The sequence below is a fragment of the Brienomyrus brachyistius genome, unplaced genomic scaffold, assembly GCF_023856365.1.
Source record: "Brienomyrus brachyistius isolate T26 unplaced genomic scaffold, BBRACH_0.4 scaffold32, whole genome shotgun sequence".
NCBI classification, from domain to species: Eukaryota; Metazoa; Chordata; class Actinopteri; order Osteoglossiformes; family Mormyridae; genus Brienomyrus; species Brienomyrus brachyistius.
The window spans coordinates 1248246-1255788 of NW_026042307.1; the positions used below are offsets into that span (position 1 = coordinate 1248246).

Consider the following 7543-nt stretch of genomic DNA (forward strand, 5'->3'; position numbering starts at 1 on the left):
GACAAAACATGAAATGTGTAACGTAACCAATCTTCAGCTGTCACAAAGCAGAGGGACAGTGCCTGGTACTGAAAATGGCCATAACTGAATTTTAACATTGCCTGCATATTTTTAACCTACAAAAAAGGACGCCAAATGTCAGCGCTCAAAGCTGTGGGTTAATTAGAAATGTCTTTCCTTTTAGTTGATATCTGCTGCAGAAATTGTCTGGGGGACTGAACTGAAGGGAAGATCATCTGTTTACATTTTATTTATCAACAATTCCTTTCCTCGCATCATCGTTGTTTTCTAAGACAGGGATCATTGTCTTCTGCCTGTTTTCACTGATGGAAGGTATAAGGTGCCCTTACACTAACCTAAGCGACCCTATGGAGACCTTCCCACTGGAATGGGGTGCAGTTATTAAGTTCCCTCCATGTCACCCTGTATGATAAAGTGTCTGAATGAGGGCCCTTCTAGAGGAGAGAATGTGAAGCAGTGCCCTATAAGGTGCACTTACACTGATCTAAGCCACCCTATGGGGACCTTCCCACTGGAATAGGGTACCGTTATGAAGTTCCCTCCATGTCACCCTGTATGATGAAGTGTCTGAATGAGGGCCCTTCTAGAGCAGAGAATGTGATGCAGTGCCCTATAAGGTGCCCTTACACTGATCTAAGCCACCCTATGGGGACCTTCCCACTGGAATGGGGTGCCATTATGAAGTTCCCTCCATGTCACCCTGTATGATAAAGTGTCTGAATGAGGGCCCTTCTAGAGGAGAGAATGTGATGCAGTGCCCTATAAGGTGCCCTTACACTGATCTAAGCCACCCTATGGGGACCTTCCCACTGGAATGGGGTGCAGTTATTAAGTTCCCTCTATGTCACCCTGTGTGATAAAGTGTCTGAATGAGGGCCCTTCTAGAGGAGAGAATGTGATGCAGTGCCCTATAAGGTGCCCTTACACTGATCTAAGCCACCCTATGGGGACCTTCTCACTGGAATGGGGTGCAGTTATTAAGTTCCCATCATGTCACCCTGTGTGATAAAGTGTCTGAATGAGGGCCCTTCTAGAGGAGAGAATGTGATGCAGTGCCCTATAAGGTGCCCTTACACTGATCTAAGCCACCCTATGGGCACCTTCCCACTGGAATAGGGTACCGTTATGAAGTTCCCACCATGTCACCCTGTATGATAAAGTGTCTGAATGAGGGCCCTTCTAGAGCAGAGAATGTGATGCAGTGCCCTATAAGGTGCCCTTACACTGATCTAAGCCACCCTATGGGGACCTTCCCACTGGAATGGGGTGCCGTTATGAAGTTCCCCTCCATGTCACCCTGTATGATGAAGTGTCTGAATGAGGGCCCTTCTAGAGCAGAGAATGTGATGCAGTGCCCTATAAGGTGCCCTTACACTGATCTAAGCCACCCTATGGGGACCTTCCCACTGGAATGGGGTGCAGTTATGAAGTTCCCTCCATGTCACCCTGTATGATAAAGTGTCTGAATGAGGGCCCTTCTAGAGGAGAGAATGTGATGCAGTGCCCTATAAGGTGCCCTTACACTGATCTAAGCCACCCTATGGGGACCTTCTCACTGGAATGGGGTACCGTTATAAAGTTCCCTCCATGTCACCCTGTATGATAAAGTGTATGAATGAGGGCCCTTCTAGAGGAGAGAATGTGAAGCAGTGCCCTATAAGGTGCCCTTACACTGATCTAAGCCACCCTATGGGGACCTTCCCACTGGAATGGGGTGCCGTTATGAAGTTCCCTCCATGTCACCCTGTATGATGAAGTGTCTGAATGAGGGCCCTTCTAGAGCAGAGAATGTGAAGCAGTGCGCTATAAGGTGCCCTTACACTGATCTAAGCCACCCTATTACCCGATTAAGAAAATAGGTGCGCTTTTTAATTTTTCATGCCTGAATCCACCCTTCAGACAGCCTTGACTGCCACTTTCCGTTTTTATGAGTACTGCACATCTAATCCAGGGTGTACACAATTGCAGTTGAATTACATGAAAAAAAAAACATTGTAACACTGTAATATACTTAAACCATAAACTTCAGACGGTACAGAATGCTGCAGCCAGAGTTCTAACAAACACTAAAAAATTTGATCATATTACACCGGTCTTATCCTCTCTTCGTTGGCTGCCAGTTAAGTCTCGAATTGACTATAAAATACTGCTATTAACTTATAAAGCACTAAATGGCCTTGCACCAGAATACCTTAGTGATCTGCTGACCACATACAACCCTCCATGCTTGCTTCGATCTCAAGCCATGGGATATCTGCTAGTGCCTTGGGTAGAAAGAGCTACGGCAGGCTGCAGAGCTTTCTCCTACAAAGCTCCTCAGCTGTGGAATGGTCTTCCACCGGATGTGCGGGTTTCAGGCTCACTCTCAATATTCAAGTCCAGACTAAAAACACACCTGTTTAGTTTAGCGTATAGGGACACTAGTTCTAGCCCTAGCTAACTCTTCACTCCCAGTCAGACCTGTAGTGTGAGGTGTAGAGCTGGGTGGGGATCGGTGCCATTGGCTTTGGATAAACTGGACTGTCAGTGCTGTCACTCTAGCTTCGCAATCTCTTGTGGAACTGGAGTGCTGACATTTCAGGGACTCCCCATGCCTGCATTCCCACTTGCCCCTCCCTCCTACTGATGCTGCCATAGCCATATCTGCCGGAGCTTGCAGATTGCACTTCATATTGCACTCACCTAGCTTTTAGCACTGCCAATAGCCTCCTCTACTTTGCCTAATTGTACATTTTATTTCCCCTACTCCTCCTGGGGGGTGATGCCTGGAGACCTCAATCTATCAAGATATCCAGCACACCCGGCCACATGTGACGTCGCCACCACCAGTGACGTCCCTGCATCCAGCTCGCCGTTCTGATCTTCCATGTATGACCCGCTGCCTTACCTCTGGTTGCCTGGCGATTGGAAGAAGACTCAGCATCGGCATTGGCTTGTCATCTTCCTTGCTCTCCAGTTATTTCCCAAATCTTATGATTGGGACAATGTGACTTGGCCCATCTCTGGCACTTAACCATCTCTCTATTTGACTATCCCTGCCGGCCCCTGGAGGATGGGCTCCCCCTTTGAGTCTGGTCCCTCCCAAGGTTTCTTCCTTCTTGGGAGTTTTTCCTTGCCACTGTCGCCTATGGCTTACTCACTGGGTACTTTGGGTGAGGATGCTGTAAAGCGCTTTGAGACAATGTAATGTTGTGATAATGCGCTATATAAAAATAAATTTGATTGTTTGTTTGTTAATATCTATTATCCATTATTATACAATCACCCACTGAATTAATTCAGTGTTGATAATGACAAACAGTGACAAATCCCATTGGTGTATGATAAGGTTTCTCAGGAAAATAAAAAAATTGCAAGTGAGATTGGTTGTTTGATAATTATCTAAGATTAACCCAATATAGTCCTTCATATTCAAAATGTTATTTTTCAGTGGTGGAAGATGGAAAGCAAGTCAGATAGGTTGTAGGATTTCCGATTCCTATCTGGTTTGTTTTACTGGGGTGAGAAAGTACACATCAGTTCATGCACACAGGGAAAATTACCTCGATACCGAGTGTGACCTGAGCCAGGCCCTTGAGACAGATGAGAGCCTGCCCCCTTTTGGTTTAACAGCAGTAAAGGTGTCACTGTGCATTTGTTTCTAAAGAAATGCACAGCCACACAATCTAATATGATTTGTATGAGAGAATAGCTTTACAGTATTTAGAACCAAATATTTCCTTTTTTAGTCACCCTATAGTATTTGTCTGATATAAATTTCTGCAGTAGATGGAAATGGGGAGATTGAATATGAGAGAACAGCGTGTGTGCAATCTTTCATGGATAATCACTGAAAAAAATACCGTTATTAATAGGAAATACAAGGTATAAGACATCTGAGTGAGTAACCAATTTAGACCAGAGATTCTCAACCTGGTCCTCAAGGACCCCAGCCGGTCCATGTTTTTGCTCCCTCCCAGCTCCCTGCCAGACAGTCCATGTTTTTGCTCCCTCCCAGCTCCCTGCCAGACAGTACATGTTTTTGCTCCCTCCCAGCTCCCTGCCAGACGGTCCATGTTTTTGCTCCCTCCCGGCTCCGTGCCAGCGGTCCATGTATTTGCTCCTGCCCAGCTCCCTGCCAGACAGTCCATGTTTTTGCTCCCTCCCAGCTCCCTGCCAGACGGTCCATGTTTTTGCTCCCTCCCGGCTCCCTGCCAGACGGTCCATGTTTTAGCTCCCTCCCGCCTCCCTGCCAGACGGTCCATGTTTTTGCTCCCTCCCGCCTCCCTGCCAGACGGTCCATGTTTTTGCTCCCTCCCGGCTGAGTGCCAGACGGGCCATGTTTTTGCTCCCTCCCGGCTCCCTGCCAGACGGTCCATGTTTTTGCTCCCTCCCGGCTGAATGCCAGGCAGTCCACATTCTTGCTCTTTGCCAGCTCCCTGGACTGTCTGGGGGGCCCTGAGGACTGGGTTGAGAGACAGTGATTTAGACCATAGATTTTTTTGTTTTTGTTTTTCTCATTATGTAATTTTACACGTCACAACTTTTAATGTAAAAAATCCAGGAGTGCAGACTTATGTCATTGTAGTCATGAGGATGCCTCTATACTCGAGTGGAGAACAATCTCTCGCTGTGCTAATGGGATGCAATTCTACTCGTCCAAAACATTGTGAATCTGTTTGGTTACAGAGTGAATCCCCATGCAGATTTTGAAGATTTTCATGGACTGCTGCTTTCTGCCAAGTAAACAGAGCTACAGCTTATGGCTTCATTTTAATTTTACCCATTGAAAGCAGCCTGGGGGGTCCCAGAGATGAAAGACTAAAGGTGTTTGTTGACTTTGTTTCAGCATAATCAAGGGTGATTATGGAAACTACTGGTGCCACTTATATAACTGACTAATGAAAGAAAAAAAATACATACACAAACACACACACATATATATATATATATATATATATATATATATATATATATATATATATACACACACACACACACACACACACACACACAGTGGTAAATGACCCACAAACAGTCCTGTTCACGAACAAATCGGGTTACGAACCAGATTTTTTGTACCAGTTCGTGAACCGTGTTTCAGGCAGTGAACACACAAACATCCCCCAAAAGTGCCCCAAAGAACCACCCGAAATACGAAGAAGTGCAGCCTACATTATGCTGTTTATTCCATTATTCCATAACGGTTGTGGAACGTATAAAAAACTTGTTGTATCTCTTCAGAGGTCGAATATCTGAAAAAAAGAAAAAAATAGAGAGAGAGAATGTTCTGTTATAGCAGTACCTTTCAGTGACTGATAAACATGTTTGTGATGGTTTTTAACAGTCACATATCTATACATAAAATTATAGTACTTCATTAATGACATAAATTATTAAGTAACTCAGCTATTTGAATGCTATATTCTCCATTCACACATAGTGGCAACTGTGCATTGTTTGACTAAAGTGCAAACAACCATCGGCGTACATCACAAAATGTACATACAAATTTTAGGCATATGAAAATAATGTACAGTTTAATTTTTAAAAAGTGTCACGTCGCGCACAGGACGAGTGAGCAGGCAGTGCGGAATCAGGGTTCAAGGCCCAAGACCACAGGGTTTATTGCTGGCAAACACGGCACAACATGGAGTAGCCTTCAATGACAGGACTGGGGAAACGTACTGGAACGCGGACTGAAATACAGACTCAATGGGAATAACAAGAAACAGCTGATAACAGTCGGGATTGCATGTGAGGTTAATGAGGGGGCGTGGCACACGAGGGGACCGGACAAGCAGGTTATAACACTCAGCCTTTTAATGTTAATTGTTTAGTTTTTTGTTTTTTTTTGGGTGGGGTGTTTTCTGGTTCTTTTCCATGTTTTGGTGTCTTTCGGGCTTCAAGGTTTAGATTCATCCCTCCACTTCTACATTACATTATTTAAGCTAAATGTTTTTTTAGGTTCAAAATAATCCAGTAAATTGACTTTTAGTGACTTAAATGCCTCTCCTGGTGGAGGGATTTGCATGTTCCAATGATCCCAGGAGCTAAGTTGCCCAGGGCTTTATGTCCCTGGTAGGGTCACCCAAGGCAAACAGGTCCTGGGTGAGGAACCAGACGAAGTGCGGCTCACAAGTCCCCTTATGATAAGTGATAACATAGATTCAAACTTTTTTCTTGTCTGGACACAGACAAGCCCGGGGTGTAAGGTCTGTGTAGGGTTGCTGGAGAGGAGCAGTGTGGTTTTTGCCCTGGCCGTGGTGGACCAGCTCTATAATCTCGGGGTCTTGTTCACGAGTGAGGGAAGGATGGAGCGGGAGATCAACAGGCGGATTGGTGCGGCGTCAGCAGTCATGCGGGCACTGCATCGGTCTGTCATGGTGAAGAAGGAGCTGAGCCAAAAGGCAAAGCTCTCGATTTACCAGTCGATCTACATTCCTACTCTCACCTATGGTCATGAGCTATGGGTAGTGACCGAAACAGCGAGATTGCGAGTGCAAGCTGCCAAAATGAGTTTCCTCCACAGGGTGGCTGGGCTCTCCCTTAGAGATAGAGTGAGGAGCTCAGTCATTCGGGAGGGACTCAGAGTAGAGCCACTGCTCCTCCGCATCAAGAAGAGCCAGTTGAGGCGACTCGGGCATCTGCTCAGGATGCCTCCTGCACGCCTCCCTGGTGAGGTGTTCTGGGCAAGTCCCACTGGGAGGAGGCCCCGGGGAAGACCCAGGACACGCTGGAGAGACTATGTCTCCTGACTGGCCTGGGAACGCCTCGGGATCCCCCCAGAAGGGGCTGGATGAAGTGCTGAATCATTGACCAACAATGCACCACTGAGATACCCTGAGCAAGGTACCGCCCCCAAGCACTGCTCCCCGGGCACTGAGTTAGCTGCCCCCTGCTATGTCACATTGTCACATATGGGTTAAATGCAGAGGACACATCCCGTTGTTGTGCAGTGGTGTGTCAACACTGATCATTAAATTTTTAAAAAGAAATTCTCTTAAAGTATGTTACAACCGCCATATCATAAAGCATATCATATCGAAACAGAGAACATCAGTTTTAATAATAATTTCTTGTCTTTCAGATTTCTTGCTTTAATCATGTTTTTAATTTCTATTCTCTTATGTCTTACTAGATTTTTCTGCATTTCTCTCACTCGTAAAGCACTTTGAATGACCATAGTGTACAAAAGGTACTATATAAATAGTAAACTTGACTTAACTTGCTGTAGAGCAGCATCTTGCTTGAAGAGGCAGGCTTTCAGGTTGTAGAAGCTTAGGACTGCACAGAAAGAGACGGTTATGAACTAGATATGTATACTACAGATAGCATACTAAATATAATATGTACTATACATACTAATACATACTATAAGAACTGTAATACATACTACGTACTATTCATAAATATAACATACCTTTCTCTTAAAACAGTTAATTGAAGACCTTGTCTGCACTTATACATATTTGAGGCACAGCCTAGCCTACCTTACTCTCCTAGTATTCTCTGCTCCTGTGGACAGGCTCTAAACATGAGT

General features: G+C 45.2%; 1 long non-coding RNA gene across 1 annotated transcript; it reads left to right on the forward strand.

Moving 5' to 3' along the window:
- The first annotated feature begins 261 nt into the window (after nt 1-261).
- LOC125721222 (uncharacterized) lies at nt 262-3253 on the forward strand. The gene is made up of 2 exons (XR_007385737.1): nt 262-489; nt 1683-3253. It is a non-coding gene; the product is annotated as an uncharacterized LOC125721222 (long non-coding RNA).
- Nucleotides 3254-7543: the final 4290 nt, after the last annotated feature.